Source organism: Mauremys reevesii, linkage group 1, assembly GCF_016161935.1.
Source record: "Mauremys reevesii isolate NIE-2019 linkage group 1, ASM1616193v1, whole genome shotgun sequence".
NCBI classification, from domain to species: domain Eukaryota; kingdom Metazoa; phylum Chordata; order Testudines; family Geoemydidae; genus Mauremys; species Mauremys reevesii.
This window is the reverse complement of record NC_052623.1, coordinates 240,773,467-240,790,256: the sequence shown is the minus strand read 5'-3', so window position 1 is coordinate 240,790,256 and position 16,790 is coordinate 240,773,467.

Genomic DNA, 16,790 nt, shown 5'->3' with positions numbered 1-16,790 from the left:
TTTCCTCTCATGTTGGCACCATTATCATAGCCCTGACCTCTCATGCCAGCTATTGTAATTCCCGTATCTTCCAGCTTTTTAAGAAATACATTTGTCATACCAGCTCCTGTAGTATCATCAATGTCAATAAATTCTAGAAAATGCTCTGTCACCATTGCAGGGACATTTTCACTAGGTTATGTTACAAAATGTACCATTAAAGTAATTTGTTCCATATGGCTGATGTCAGGCGTGCAGTCCCGAATAACAGAGTAATATCTTGCTGACTTCAGATCTGCCACAATCTTCTGTTTGACTTTTGTTGCCAGTAACTGTGTGATCTCATTTTGAATTGTTTTTCCAAGGTAGTGGTGTGTGTACATTTCTTGGGTGGTGACTCTTTTTAGATGCTCCTGGAGTACAGCATCAAGCTCAGCCATCAGCTCCACAATTTTAAGGACATTTCCATTGTTTGGCACATGCAGCTGATCTGAAGTGCCACACAGAGCTAGGTTTTGGGTAGCAAGCATTCTCACAATGGCAATGAGCCTTTTCAGAACATTTTGCCAGTAAAGAGACTCTGATGCAATAGTCTCTTGACGCTGATCATCTATGGTGGCCTTTAACCTTAGTCTCATCTCAAGCTCTTTCCACCTATGGAATGCTCTCTGGTGATTTGCTGCCTTCTCATGGCATGCCAGATTTCTAGCCAGATTTTTCCAGTCCTTTGTTCCTGTAGAACCCAATGCAGCTGGAACATTAGACTGGAAGAGTTTGCAACAAACAGTATGCAGCATTCTGGGTTTTTGAGTACATAAGCCATGGCCTCTCCACTTTGTCACCATTGGGGATTTCACACCAGTAATGTGTTGGATGGAAACTTCTGTTTTCATTGTCTTTGGGGGAACATTAAGTTTTTCACGTGCTGTGGCCTGTGCAGTACAAGGAAGTCCCTCAGGCTACTGCTCAAGTGGGTCCATAGTCCTGGATCATCTAGACTTAAGGAACTAAATTCAGCAGCAGCTGTTTCTTGCACCTCCACCACACTCTACTCTGATCTACACTTTTCTTCAAGAATGTGCATGGCTACATCCATTTGAGATGGAGATATGGATTCTGCAGTAGCTGCCAGGTCACCTGCACTCTAACTGGAAGATCAGGCATCTCCTCGCCACTCACATCCTCACTGGGGCCGGAAGGCTCACCATGGACATTTGTGTCTATGTATCTCAGGAGAGCTCCTTCCTGCTTAGATAGAAATGCTTCCTTTTCTTTTTCTTTTTCTGAACGCTGTCCAAGAGGGGTGCTTTCTTCTTTCATTCATGACTGATGTTCTGTGCCACCTATAGTGGCTCTCAACACTCAATTGAAGGGGACAAATAAGCAGGCTGGTAGCAGGGCCTGAGTGAGGGAAGATATCAGCGTCTTAAGGGCCTAACTGGCTCCTACTGCTTCAGTTGACTGCCTGTTCTCCTCAAGTGGGTTCAGGGAAGCAGCAGGAAACAGGAAACTCCCTGAGAAGCTGGTGTTAATCAGTCCAGGCTCCTGGGGGTGCTAGAGAGGTACATAAGAGGTTCCTCCTCCTCCTCTCTCTCCCTGTAGCTCCTGCTGCTTTCTGTTATTCCCTCTCACCTTTTCTCCTGCCTGCTTGTTATGTCTCTTGTTCCCTCCTTCCTCCAGCACAGCACTCCACCATCTCTGCATCTAGAGCAGAGAGAATACATATGCACCAGCAGCAGACACAATTTTCTACACTCTGGGTCCTAGTGGTGCCTCCCCACCCCCCAGTCTGGCACCTGAGGTGGCCGCCTCAGTTCGCCTCATGGTAAGGCCAGCTCTGTTGAATTAATATAGAAGGAGGCAGTGATTTCTCTATTTTTTAAAGTTTTGAGTACTTTTCTATTATAAACTCTTCACACTCCTAACTTGGTCAGAACTATTCCGAACTGGCTGCTAGTTCTCACATGTTCTCTTCCAGAAGATAACTTTGGGAAAGAAGCTGGAGGGTGGGAGGTAAATGGTGGGGGATGTTGCAACAAGATATTAATGAGTAGGGCCCTACCAAATTCACGGTTCATTTTGGTCAATTTCATGGACATAGGATTTTAAAAATAATGTAATGATTTCAGCTATTTCAATATAAAATATCTCAGTATTGTAATTGTTGGGGTCCTGGCCCAAAAAGGAGTTGGGGGGAAGGGAAGGGTCGCAAGGTTATTGTAGGGGGGTGTGAAGTACTGCTACCCTTACTTCTGCGCTGCTGCTGGCAGCGGCACTGCCTTCAGAGCTGGGCAGCTGTGGAGTGGCAGCTGCTGGCCAGGAGCCAAGCTCTGAAGGCAGAGCCTCCACCAGCAGCAGCGTAGAAGTAAGGATGGTCTGGTATGGTATTACCACCCTTACTTCTGCGCTGCTGCCTGCAGAGCTGGGCCCTCAGTCAGCAGCCACCACTCTCTGGCCACCCAGCTCTGAAAGCAGCAGCACAGAAGTAAGGGTAGCATGGTATGGTGCAGCTATCCTTACTTCTGCGCTGCTGCTGGCAGGGCGCTGCCTTCAGAACTGGGGCAGCACAGGAGTAAGGGTGGCAACACCATGACCTCCTTAAAATAACTTGCAACCCTCTTAAAATTCCCTTTTGGGTCAGGACCCCCAATTTGAGAAACACTGGTCTCTCTTGTGAAATCTGTATAGTACAGGGTAATAACAAAGAAGACCAGATTTCATGGAAGAAGACCCGATTGCACGGGCTGTGACACATTTTTCATGGCCATGAATTTGGTAGAGCCCTGTTAATGAGACATAACATTTTGAAAAATCAGGTGTCATTTTTGTAATCTTTCCTAACTCTTTGTAACACCATATATTAAAAATTGCTTGGGATAGAAACTTCACACCTGATTTACTCTTTTCTCAAGGATGGCTGGTGCATTTGAGCCTTTCGGGGATGGTTTGGTGGCTAATTTTTCTATTAGAACCAATTTTTGTCAACTTATGAGAACTCCAGAAGGCCTCATGTGCATATTATAAATCTCTGAGGTCCAATAATAGCATTAGAGTGAGCAGTGGAGATTTAGAACACTAATTACTGTCTCTTCATCTTATAACCAGTCAAGGGAGTCCTTATCACCTAATCTCACTCTTCAAAACTACAGCAAGTCCATCTACATTGTTTTTAAACATCAAGAATAGAAAAGGTTTCTCAAAAAATTGCGTAAATTCCCTAACAAAACTTTGTCTTGAGAATTAAAAAGATTGTGAATAGACAGTTTGCCACTATTCAAAATTTCATTTATAAATAAATGTTTGAAGGACACAAATTTCATAAATAAGATGAACTTTAGATTAAAGTTGAACAGTTAGGAATTTCTATGTTCTCCAAGAAACCTCAGCACCAGAAAGTCCAGAAATATTTAGCTGTTACAAGCACTAGGTTTAACTTTTCCATCTGAGTTGAGTTCTGACATTAAACTGCCATCACACCATGTCCATACCACTTAGCTTTTCTGAGCCAAGGTTTCCGCAGCTGGAAAAGGAGAATATAATGCTGACCTACTTCTTAAATAAAGGTGATTTTGCTATATCTGCTCACACTATGTACCTTACTATTCAAGTGGTCCTTGGGGCTTGATCCATAACCCAGTGAAGTCTAAAGGCTTCCATTGGTTCCCCTGGCCATTGATCAAGCCTTAATACCTAGAATAAGGCAATACTTAATGTGGATACAGGTGATAGTTCTAAGTCCTAAAATAATAACTATTAAAATGCAAAACATTATTAAGGCCAATCAATGGCAAAGGTGGGAAAGAATGGGACTTTCACCTTAGGAACCTGAAAGTAAGTTTAAAAAAAAATTAGCACTTAATAACACTCTCTATAAAATGTAGTTGTTACTGAAATAACTAGGCTGAGTATTCAACAACTATTTAGAGCCATTTATAGTCCAAGTATGGTTTTGTATTGTGCCATCTGAATATCAGGCTTTCATGCGGTTGAATAGGAAACCAAATGAAATGCTATACTAATTGTTTGTGTTCAGAACATTCATGTGAAGGATGGTCTATCCAAAACAACACTCTTTTTCTATGTAAATTATATCTCAAACTTATCAGGAAAATAGGGCACTTACACTGAGAACTAGATGTACATTTGAGATTGAGGGTACTGAAAGGAGTAGCAAAAATTATGCACATACTGAGCTATGTACTTTTGTAACTCCTAGGGATGTCATTACAATTTCTAAGCTTCCATTACTATGGAGCCTATTCGTAAAAGCATAAGTCTTTATTGTAAAAATGTTCCATTTTGGTTTCTTGTTTTGTTCATGTTTTAATATTGAATGTTTTGTTTATTGCACCATGTTTATAGAATGCATGTGCTATATCTCCCACTAATGGCACATAGAGGATAGCAGCCTGATAATGCCATTGGCTGGCAGCAGTACTTTTTAGATCAAGTGGAAGACATTTGTCAGGACATCCCAGATTCAAATCCTGCTGATGACCCATGCTGGGAGTCACTGCAGTTATACTAGACAGCTGGAATGGAAATGCACCTGCTTTATTACAGCCATGAATATGGCCCATTGAACCTTTATCTCCTCAACTTGTGGTGTATCTTTTAACCTAGCTAGAAAATTGAGTTTAAACTAGTGACTAGTCAGTTTCACAAGGTTACTTTGGAGATGCATCTGAAAGTCTGAATATTTATCTGAAACATCCAGGTCTCCTAAATCAGCAAAAGAGTGGTGGAAACAGATTTTTAAAAAAGTCTGTCTTGTAAGATTTCTGCTACCTTTTTTTTCCCCCTTACAGGCTGAAAATACCACTTTTTCTTCTGATTTTAGCTGGAACCATTGGGACAGTGAGACTGCATTAAGCCATGCAGCTTTTTCTTGCATGCTGGACAAAACCCTAATCCCTTTTTGGGGGGAAGTTCCAGGTAAGGGGAGAAGTTGGCAAGAGCCACTAGGACCAAGTGGCATAGTGGAGACAGGAGAAATCTGCAGGGACCATCTTTTTGTTCTGTATTTGTACAGCACTGTAGAGGAGCGGACTCACCCCTGCAGCACCTCCTCCTGGTGACGTCCAGGAATTAGCTCATTCCAGCTCCGGAGCACCCTCTGCAGGCCAGTGATCCTCTTGTCCTCTGGCCCCCATGTCCCTCCCAGACCCAGTGCCTTGTTATCTGGGGCACTGCCCCCTGGCAGAAACCCCTCAGTCTTAGGGTCTCCTCTTCCCAGGGACCCCCACCTACTATCCCCACCTCGCCTCAATATATGGCTATGCCAGTCATTGTCTAGCCCCCGCACCCTGGGGCAGGCTGCAGTATCAGCCTACTCATCACTGGCAAGGTTGGGTTTGGACCTGCTGCCTTTGCCTTCCCCTGGGCTGCCCTCTGCAACCTCCAGTACCGGTTGGCCTTATGCTAGGCCACAGCCTGGGGCTTTCCAGGCTGGAGCTCCCTGGCTCCTGTGCCTTTCTCCAGCTCTACTCCACGCAGGTACCCTGTCTCCAGCTCCCTGTAGCCAGGCCCTTCTCCCTCTACAGGCAGAGGGAGACTGACTGGGTTTCTGGCTCACTGCCTCTTATAGGGGCCAGCTGGGCCTGACTGGGGCTTGGCCACAGCTGAGCCTACTTTCCCCAATCAGCCCAGGCTTCTTGCCCAGCCACAGCCCTCTCCTGGGCTGTTTTCCACCCCAAAGGGCAGGAGCGGGTAACCACCCTGCTATCCCTTCTTATGACCCTTTGACCACACTCCTGTCCCTGTTCTTTTATTAGTTGTCCCCCGCAATTAGTGGGTTTCTGAGGCCCTGTGGTACCTGCATGGGCGGGCTTTGCCGGAAACCCAATAGATACAAGCACCTAACACAAAGAGGCTAGGTCCATGACTGGGGCCCTAGTTATTACTGCAGTACAAATAACTAATATAGGTGAGACTGAAGCCATAACTTTAAGAAAATATACATGTTTAGTTAAAATGAAGCAAAACCAAAATTTTATTCTGTGGCTGAAATACTATCTGTACATGCAGTAGATCTGATCATGATTTGGTTGTTCATCTTTCCATTGTCACAATTATCCAATATTTCAGTGTGAGGTTAAAATGGAGAAGCTATAGTGAAATGCATTTTAAGTGAAAAGCTAGTCACAAAGGACAGAATGTGAGGCTAGTATGAGAACAGGCATGCAATGAAATTAAAGGGCAGTACATTTAGAATATGTGCATGTAAGATCCTTTATGCAGTGTATAATCACTATCTCAGAAGCAGAGTCAGACCCTGTGGCTGGATGTAAACAAGGGCTGATGACTTCCTGACAACAACAATTGTAACTATGCAAACAAAGAGAACAATCTAGTAGTCACAGCCTGTGCTTCAGGGTATCAATTGATTGCCTGCAGAGGACCAGGAAGGAATCTCTGCCACCATAAACCCAGCCCTTGTGGCACTGAATAATTATCTAGTGCAGGGGTTCTCAAACTGGGGGTCAGGACCACTCAGGGGGTTGTGAGGTTATTACATGGTGGGTTGCGAACTATCAGCCTCCACCCCAAGCCCCGCTTTGCCTCCGGCATTTATAATAGTGTTAAATATATAAGTGTTTTTAATTTATTAGGGGGGAGGGTCGCACTCGGAGGCTTGCTATGTGAAAGGGGTCACCAGTACAAAATTTTGAGAACCAATGGTCTAGTGCTTTTCCTGGGGATTGTACTATGACATGGTGGGAAGATTTGTGTGCTCCCATGACCCTGAAGGCAATGCTGGCAGGAAGCTCCTGTTAGGGCCATCCAAGCCAGACAGGTCAAAGGGTAGGAGCCAGATTAAAGGCAGTCCACTGATCCTCCTGGTAGGGGGTTGTGAGTCAGGCTAACAACCTATCCACTTAAATGCTTTCTGTTACTCAACTTGTCTGAATTGTTTCTGTATGTCATAGATTTGCAAATATAAACGTCATCTTGCTCTGGACAGACAGCATTGGGAAAAATGGGCTGCCTCATGTACCACTAGCAGGCACCGAAGATTCTAAAGCTAAAAGCTAGTGCTGTATGGTTCTTTCCCTTCCTCTGAAACGTCAGGTTCTAACTAGTACAAGGAATGAACACCAATTTAGCTGGAATAATGATTTGATCTAGAATGGCAAACCCTCTCTCTCCTTTGCAAGTGAACCCAAGTATTGATTTAGAACTAGGGACACGCTACTTAGGTATAACAGTCCTCAAGGAGGAGGCTCCCTACTTAACTCTAAGCTGCCCAGAAGGAACTGTCTTTAATTTCCCAGAACTACAAGGAGGCCACAAAAAAGATCAGAGGAGTCAATCTGCAAAAGAGACAGCCATCCTAATAGAATACAAACAGGCTTTCACTACCGTAAACATCGTAGGTAGCCACAGATTTGTTGAAGGAGTTTTCACTCACCATCATTGTAACGTCTTCTTGCCAATTATTCATGAGCTTTTCTATTTGGACAAAATTTAGGCTACATCTACACTACAGCCAGGATTGACTCTCTGAGATCGATCCACCGTCAGTCGATTTAGCGTGTCTAGTGAAGACCCACCAAATCGACTGCAGGTCACTCTTCAGTCGACCTTTGTACTCACCTTACTCTTCTTGTTGGGAGTAAAGTTGACAGAGTTTCTCCCATCAACCCCCCATGGTGTATACCCCGCAGTAACTTGACGTAAGGTACGTCGACTCCAGCTACGTTATTCAGATAGTTGGAGTTACGTAGCATAGGTCAACTTACCACAGTAGTGTAGACAGCCCTAGTTTCCATTCCCCAATTTCTTTTTACTGTATTTCTGTTTCCTTTACATCTTTGGTCAATTATGTGATATGTCCAGATACTGCATGTTGGCTCGGACTGAGAAAAGCACTAATGCATATGGTTAAGTGTAAGTACATGAGTGGATCCATAGACTTCATGGGGACAACTCACATCATTAAAGCTAAATGTGTGTAAGTGCGTTGCTGAATTAGGGCTTTTATGGCTAACCTCTGTCTAAAATAGGATGAGCCAGAACTCCAGATCTGAATACTTTTCAGGGAGAGAGTTCAGAATGTGAACACCATTTTGGATTCAAAATTTGCACCTGTGTGAATCAAATCTGCCTCTATAATGGTCCAAACTGAAACCCTGGATCCATACATTCTCCAGCTGTCTACAAATTGGATTTAGGACTTTACTGTTCATCCTAGCCCTCCTTGGTCTTGGATATATTAGGTAAAACTGCATGCTTTTCAGGCTTATATTCATTCCTTCTGCTGCAAAATTTGATCAATTTTGTTACTAGACTAGTACATGCGTTCCGCCTGTTGACATGTCCCGACGCCATGGTAAGGAACATTGCAGCGAACGCCCTGCATGACACGACAGAAGCAGATCAGCAGAGCCCCCTCCAACCAAGATATCGCCACCTTCCTGAGCGGCTCCCTGGATGGGGAATTCGGACAGGACAGGCACGACATCGCTTCACTGTGGTCCCACACTCGTAACGCCACGCGTTACCTAGGGAAGCACATTGGCTGCCATTGGGAGTGGTGCAAGGAGTGCCAGGAGCTGAGAGTCCTGGTGCCGCAGATCAGGTCCGACGACAACACCATTGTCACCCCGAGCACCAGGGGCTTGCTGAAGAGGACTGTGAAGGCCGCCATCCACTCACTGTATGTGGAAACCTTGAAGCATAAACCAGACCAGGATAAAGCCTTCGAGTTGACCAGTGTAACATGGCGTAGACTCACCCCTGCGGCATCTCCGGCTGGTTTCTTCTGGGAATTAGCTCTTCCAGCATCTGGAGCACCCTCTACAGGCCAGTGATCTGCCCTACTGCTGGCCCGTGTCCCTCCCAGGACCCCAGGACCCTTTTACCTGGGGTGCTGCCCCTCTGGCAGTAACCCTTCACAGCCTCAGGGTCTCCCCCTCCCAGGGGAAACCCCACCCACTATCCCCACTTCGCCTCAGTGTTAGGCTACTGCCAGTCCCCATCTAGCTCCTGCTCACTGGGGCAGACTGCAGTGTAAGGCACTCATCATAGGCAAAGGGGGTTTGGACCTGCTGCCTTTGCCTACCCATGGGCTGCCCCCTGCAACCCAGTACCCAATAGGCCTTACCAGGCCTGCAGCCTGGGGCTTTCCTAGGCCAGAGCTCCCCGGCTCCCTTGGCCTTTCCCCAGCCCTGCTCCAATCTAGGTTCCCTGCTGGGCACCTTGCAGCCAGGCCCTTCTCCCTCTACAGGCAGAGGGAGACTACCTGGGCCTCTGGCTCACAGCCTTTTATAGGGGCCAGCTGGGCCTGATTGGGGCATGGCCCCACCTGAGCCTACTTCCCCCAATCAGCCCAGGCTTCTCGCCCCAGCCACAGCCCTCTCCTGGGCTGTTTCAAGCCCCGCAGGGCAGGAGCGGGTAACCACCCCACTACAACCAGCAAAGTGGGACACCAGCAACCACTTCTTTGCCAGGGGCCGTTTTGCCAACTGGCGGTTCATCCACCGTGCCTGGCTCAACTGCGTCCCGCTCAACAGAGCCATCCGCCGTGGGAACCAAGACAAGCATTGCAGGAAGTGCGGCTACTCCAATGAGACCCTGCCCCACGTCCTGTTCAGCTGCAAACCCCACTCCAGAGCCTGGCAGCTGTGCCACAACACCATCCAGAACTGCCTGGTGAAAGCCATTGCACTATGCCTGGGGGAGATCTCCATGAACTGTGCCATCCCCGGTACTGACAGCCAGCTATGACCTGACATCATTGTCACCGACGAGGCCCAGAAAAAGATCATCCTCATCGACATCACAGTCTCCTTTGAGAACAGGACCCTGGCGTTTCGCAAAGCCTGAGCTCGTAAACTGGAAAAGTATGCCACCCTGGCTGACACTCTGAGATCGAAGTGCTACCAGGTGCAGATGGATGCCCTGATCATCAGAGCCCTGAGCGCCTGGGACCCCTGCAACGAGCATGTGCTGGGGACCTGCAGGATCAGTCGACGCTACGCACGGCTCATGCAGCACCTCATGGTCTCAGACACCATCTGATGGTCCAGGAACATCTACATCAAACACATCACTGGCCACCAACAGTACGAGGATACGTGAGCTGGAGTGACATCGTTCTTCGTCTATGAGAAAGGGACCAAGAGACTTTGTCCGTTGGATCATATGAACTGGAATCATAAATTCCCTGAACGTTAAATCTCACCAAATGAGGGTCAATCCATCCTCATCATCATAACCACTCATTATACTCCACACCTGAACATAGCCATTGTATGAACATCATACCCTCATATCTCAATGTCTGTACTTTGACTCATCAACCTTTTACCCCAAATCAGGGATATTGCAGATTATGTATTCCTTATGCCACCCAATCTTAAACCGAACTTCGCCTTAAACCCCTCGATAATCTGTACGTTGTTCCCTGATAACCAGAAACTTCTATGCTTAAACTCTGTACCATTCACTTTTTAAAAACATCTTAGATTTAAAAATTTTATTAAGATTTACTTGCATACTGAAAAGCAAGTCTTGATCCTAAAAATGTTAAGATGGTTACAGGTATTATCTGTCACTGCTGTAATGAAAATTGGGTTGCTATGGTGTTGATCCATTAGATGTATATTTTTAAAACTTGTCAGGCATTTTGTCTAATTATATGGCTGGAAATGGCAAAGTAACATCAAAATACAAGATAGTAAAAATAAGTCTACTAGGCAACAAATTTAAATTTAGTATATAACTTCATCCATTAATATTGTCAGTAACACCATTATATTTGAGGCACACCAATTAAGAAAAGAAAAAAAAGCAAGATAAATTAATGCAAAATGTAGAACAGTTGAAATTATAATCACCATATGAACAATCACTTAGCACCTCACATCCAATGTAACTTAATCACCTTATTATCATTGATTGTGACAATAGAATTGTAATGATACACCCAGCAATGCTGGCTTTAGTTTATTCCACAGCCAAGTACTACACACCAACCTTGTGGATAGACAGCTAAATGTAACTGGAATCCTGAAGTCCACTCTCCTGCCTAGGCTTTCTTCTCCTTGCAAAAATCCTTCCTCCTACCATCTGGTGAGAGATGGCTATGTTGCACGAGTACAAGAAAGCTCTCACTAACCAAAAGCTCCATGACAGTGTTGTTTGCCCACCTTGCATTTGCCCTGGATGCTGCCAACTATTCTGGGCACCTGGAGAAGCTCTTCTGTCATCCAACTTCAACCCTGAAAGCATCTGGTGGATGCAGAGGGACTCCTGCTGAGGAGTCTTTTCATTTTAATTCCTTGAGGCGCTGTCCACATTGGCAGAAGGCAACACTGGTTTTGAAAACAGTTTTCTTAACATACTTTAGCGGTAACAGGAAAACCACTTTCAAAACCAGACTAGTGTTTTCCCCAGTGCCCCTTAGGCAAAGGCAGCCACACCTACTCCAGCTATTTGACCACAATAGGTCTAAATATTCGCTCCTTCCTGAGTGTTTAATAGTCAATTGTCTATAAGACATTATTGGTGAATACCTGCTGCCATGGCAGGAGGATGGACTTGAGCTATAGCAGTGCTCTAGCTCTTACTACTTTGATACTATTTTATACTCCATTGTTGGCTTCTTTCTCCTATCTGCCCAATTCACGGTACAAATCAGGACAAGATATACTGTTTGCGTGGCTAGGTATGAATAGCCCTACAGGAATCAACTCACATGGCAGTCCCAGCATCCAGGAGAGCAGATAGGTAGCTTAGAGATAAGGGTGCAGCTAGTTTGTGGAGAGAGAGCCAGGACCACCTTTTGCCTATAGACTGGCTGTGGGGAAGAGGTCCCAGCCTGTCCTAGCCTCTTTTGGGGAGAGGACAGGAGCGGGGAAGGACATGGCTTGGACCCACATGGTCCAATGGTAGGGGAGTGGGGGAGAGGTTCTATCCAGTACTGGTTTCTCTGAGAGTGAGAGGTTGTGGCAAAGCAGGGGAACCCCACACACAATCATATGCCTCCTGGGTCCCTCCCTTAAGAAAATTCTGGTTGTGTCCTGAGAGATGCTGTCCACTCCCTCCTCAGAGGCATAAGATCGGTACAGCACAAGACCTAGAACTACTCTGCTAACATGTGGGCACTGGCACACAGAGATCACAAATCCTATTCTAAAAGCTGCCACACAGGTTTCACATGGTAACTGCTTTCAGCCACTTCCAACCTGAACTGGATTCAGACAGATTTAAAGGTAAAAGGCTTGGTATCATATTACTAATACCTCCAGCACCATCTGGCTTGCTAATAAAGCCATTTTGAGCTGTAGAAAAACAAAAGCATTCTACAGTAGTATCACTTTGCTTTGTTAGTCTGATTTACATTGATTATAGTAAAGCTTTTGACATAGTCCCCCATGAGATGCTCATAAGCAAACTAGAGAAATGTGGTCTAGATGATATTACTATAAAGTGTGTGCACAATTGGTAGGAAATGATAGTTGTCAATTGTTTAATATCAGACTGGGAGGATGTATCTAGTGTGGTCCTGGGTCTGGTACTGGTCAATATTTTCATTAATAACTTTGATAATGGAGTGGGGAGTATGCTGATGAAATTTGTGGATGACACCAAGCTGGAGGCAAAGGGGGTTGCAAGCATTTTGGAGGACAGGATTAGAATTCAAAATTACTTTACTAAATTTCATCTTGTTGATTTCAGACCAATTCTCCAATTTATCAAAGACAAGTGGAAAGTATTTCACTTAGGAAGGAAAAATCAACTACACAAATACAAAATGGGGAATAAATGACAAGGCAGTAGTACTGGTGAGAAGAGTTTGGGAATTATAGCAGATCACAAATTGAATGAGTCAACCATGTGATGCAGTTGTGAAAGGCTAATATTTTGGGTTGTTAACAGGAGTGTTGTATGGAAGACACGGGAGCAAGATTGACTTAGATGAGTTATTAAAAAGTTTTTCCTAACTATAAGGATAGTTAAGTGTACTGAAACAGGTTACCAGCAGAGATTGTGGAATCCTCATCATTGGAGATTTTTAAGAACTGGTTAGAGAAACACCTGTCAAGGATGGTCTAGGTTTACATGATCCTGCCTCAGCACCAGGGAAGGACTTAGATAATCTCTTGAGGTCCTTTCCAGCCCAACATTTCTATGACTCCATGTTTGTATTATTTGCATTTAACATAGAACAAAACATATTTTCTTCATATTTTACAAACATATAAAGTTCCTAATCAGAAGTCTTAGAGTGTTTCCAGCTAAGTTTTAAACTTCAGCAAATAGACTTTATCTTGGAAATGCTAAGATTAGAGCCGGGCAAATTTTTCGTTTCAATTTCCATTTATTTTATTTTAAAAGATTAAATCATCAAAGTTTAAAAATGGGCACAATTAAAACAAAATGTTTCAATTTTGCTGAAGCAAAACATTGTTTGACCTAAAACCATTTTTTAAATTTTAAATTTGCCAAAATTTTCAAAAAATTCACTTTGTCCAAAAGTTTTTTTAAAATTATTATTCACACGTCTTTAGTTAAGATGGCTCTAAACCACGAGCAATCCCATATTGTATTTTATTGCAGCAGGGCTTACTAGACTATTTTAAATGCCAAAGGCCACCTTGTAGAACATAAATGCCTTTTGTACACACGCTTATTCAATTTGAAAATGTTGCATGCACAAATGGGGGTGTCACACTGTCTGGAATGGCTCACAAGCAAGAATACCAACCTTAGGACAGACTGTTAAGAAGTAGGACACAAATCAAAAACTGGTTGTGAGTTCTGTCATTAGGTTTCACCAACAAAGTAACAAGCGTAAACTCTTCAGGCACTACCCAGCCTTCACATGGAGTCAAAGACAGTCCCTTTGGTCCTTCTGATCTGTCTTGCCATCCAGGCAAGCTTGACTCTGTGATAGATGGTCCCTTTACACCAAAGGTCAGAAAATATTCAGGTTTCTCTCAGTCCCAAAGCATCGGTCACCATAGGTGCTGCTGCACCCCCTGGTTTGAAGTGGTTTCCATTATATAGAGGGGTTACAGTTTGGTTCAATGACTCTAAGCACCCCCACTATACAAATTGTCCCAGTGCCCCTTTCAGTCACTTAACCTAGGTCAATTTGCATCTTAGCCAGGGCTGGTGCAACCATTTAGGTGACCTAGGCAGTCGCTTAGGGTGCTAGGATTAGCCGGGGGGGCATTTTCTTCGGCAGTGACCGCAGCAGCCGGATCTTCAGCTGCCCCAGTTGCTGCCGGCATTTAGGTGGAGGGAGCTGGGGCAGGGGAGCGCAGGAAGGGCCGCCTGCAGCAAGTAAGGGGGGGGCGACATGCAGGGGAACTCCCCACCCCAGCTCACCACTGCCCCACCTCTTCCCCGAGCACGCCGTGGCTGCTTCACTTCTCCCGCCTCCCAGGCTTGTGGCGCCTAAGCTGATTGGCGCTGCAAGCCTGGGAGGCGGGAGAAGTGAAGCAGCGACGGGGTGTTCAGGGTGGAGGCGAGGTGCCTCAGGGTGGAGGGTGAGGAGCTGCTGCGGGGGGCGCGCCTCAGAGCGGGGGGGGGAGCTGCATTGGGGGGGCACCTCAGGGCGGGGGCTCAGGGACGGGGGAGGGCGCAAGGTGGAAGTTTCGCCTAGGGCGTGAAAATCCTTGCTCTGATCTTAGCTCTCACACCAGAGCCCATGCTTAGCTCTCACACCAGAGCCCAACCCTGTGATTAACTAAAGGTTTATTAACTAGGAAAAAGAAATGAGTTAGTTACAAGGTTCAAACAGATAAACTACACACAGAAATGACTTGCAGTCGTAGATTTCAGATGGTGATAGAGTTGCTGAAATATGCCAGCTCTGTATGTCTATTAGGGCCAGGGCCGTCCATTGCGGGTGCGGGACCCGGGATGGAAGTGACATCACTTCCAGGACCGACCACGCCGGGGGTGGGTAGGGGAGGCTTTGGGAGGCGGTGCCTCCCCAACAGCCAGGCATGGCTCTGCCCCCCCACCACCCCTAGGGCTCCGCTGGGCTCCAGGGGGTTGGGACCATGCCACCCACCTTCTCAGGCCTGGGGAGGCTGCAGCAGCGCTGCCATGCACTCTCCCTCAGGTGGAAGGGGTGGGGCTGAGGGTAGCCGTCCCCAATCAGCAATTTACCTGCCGCCATGCAGCACCAGCCAATTGCACCAGCCCACAGGGCCCCCCAAAGCACGGGGTCCAGAACAGTCAACCTGATTCACCGTCTCCTAGGGACGGCTCTTTGGCGGTAATTTGGCAGTAATTTGGTGGCAGGGGTTCCCCGCCGCGGGTCTTTGGGGCACTTCGGCTGCGGGTCCCAGAGCAGAAGGACCCCCCGCAGCCAAATTACCGCCGAAGCAGGGGCCTCCCACCGCCGAAGACCCCAGGTCCCCTGAATCTTCTGGGCGGCCCTGTACTGGCTCATGCCATGTTATGGGGAGAGACAAAAGCTGGGAAACACTGTTTTTATACCTCTTCTCAGTCCTTCCCTGCACCAATAACACTGCCTGGTTCAAGCGCACTAACCTCTTGCTTTACATCATCACGGAAGCTATTTTTTACTTCTGAAAGTCAATCCAGCTCAGAGGTGGATTAGTGACGGCAAATCTATTTATCCAGACCTTGTCCAGGCATGTAAGATCAGCGTGCACAGACGATTCAACCTTGTTGGCTGGAAATCATGCTTTTAACACTGTACTTAATATGCATTCATTCTGCCTGCACTCGTGCTTATTATCTCATTTGCTGGCCTGATGCCTTCTCACAGGGTAGGTTGTTCTAGGGCCCTTAATTAAGTCAAAATAGGTGTAAGTCTACTGCCTCCATAATACTACAAGGACCATCTTTTCCGTTGCTTCCTCCATGCAGCAGTGAGGTGTTGGCATTACATGCTCCGATTTATCAGACCCCTTAACCTCAATCACATTTATGACACTGCTGCTCTTGCAATGAAAGGAAAAACTTAGCCAGCTGAACAAGGAAGTGAGAGCGATTGAGTTGCATAGGAAACAATGTGGGAGTGGGGGACTGCAGACCCTTTGTTGAAATTCAAGTGGAAATTTTTCCTGTCTCTGGATGAGCACAAATTTTGCAGGATTGGGTTATTTTTTTATTTTATTTTATTTTTTGATAGTTTCATAATTAAACTTGTGACAGTTTGTCCCAGGGTAGGACAGTGGGTTGAACCATCCCTTGCAAATTCTTGCTAACTCATACCCCAAGCGTGACATTTTCTGGTTTTGAGATTTGTCACTCACATATTGGGTTTGACTGAATGGGAGGAGGGGGAATTAGAGACACACACAGGATGTGGAAACGATGCAAACTGAAACCTGTGCAAACTGAAACTATGTCTCATGCACATCCAGTAATTACTTTCTGCTTAACTAAATTCCCCATTTATCTGACTAGCCATGTGTTCAGCAAGCTGGTCTCAGTGTTCCTTTTGGCTTAACTTTTTATATGTAATAACTCCCAACATTATGGCCATTTCTGAGGAATATAGGTTGGTTGGGTATTTTACAAAGGACTGTGGACTTACCATTCTTAGAACTTTTTGTTTCTGCAATTGCACATTGGAGTGAGCTAGCTGACCCAGTAGGGGATGAAAAGGTGTGGGGCGGGGGGGCGGGTTGACGGGGGAGAAAAGACGTTTGGCCTGGTCAGGGACAGTGGGTGATGCCAATTCAAGCAGAACAGTGTTAGTTGTGTAGGTCAGCCAAAAGCGTATTTCAGGGAGATTCTGAAGCTTTCAGGGCCCCCACAATCTTGGGCGGCGGGTGAATGCACCACTGGGGAGGCTAGACCCCGTTTCCCTCCCC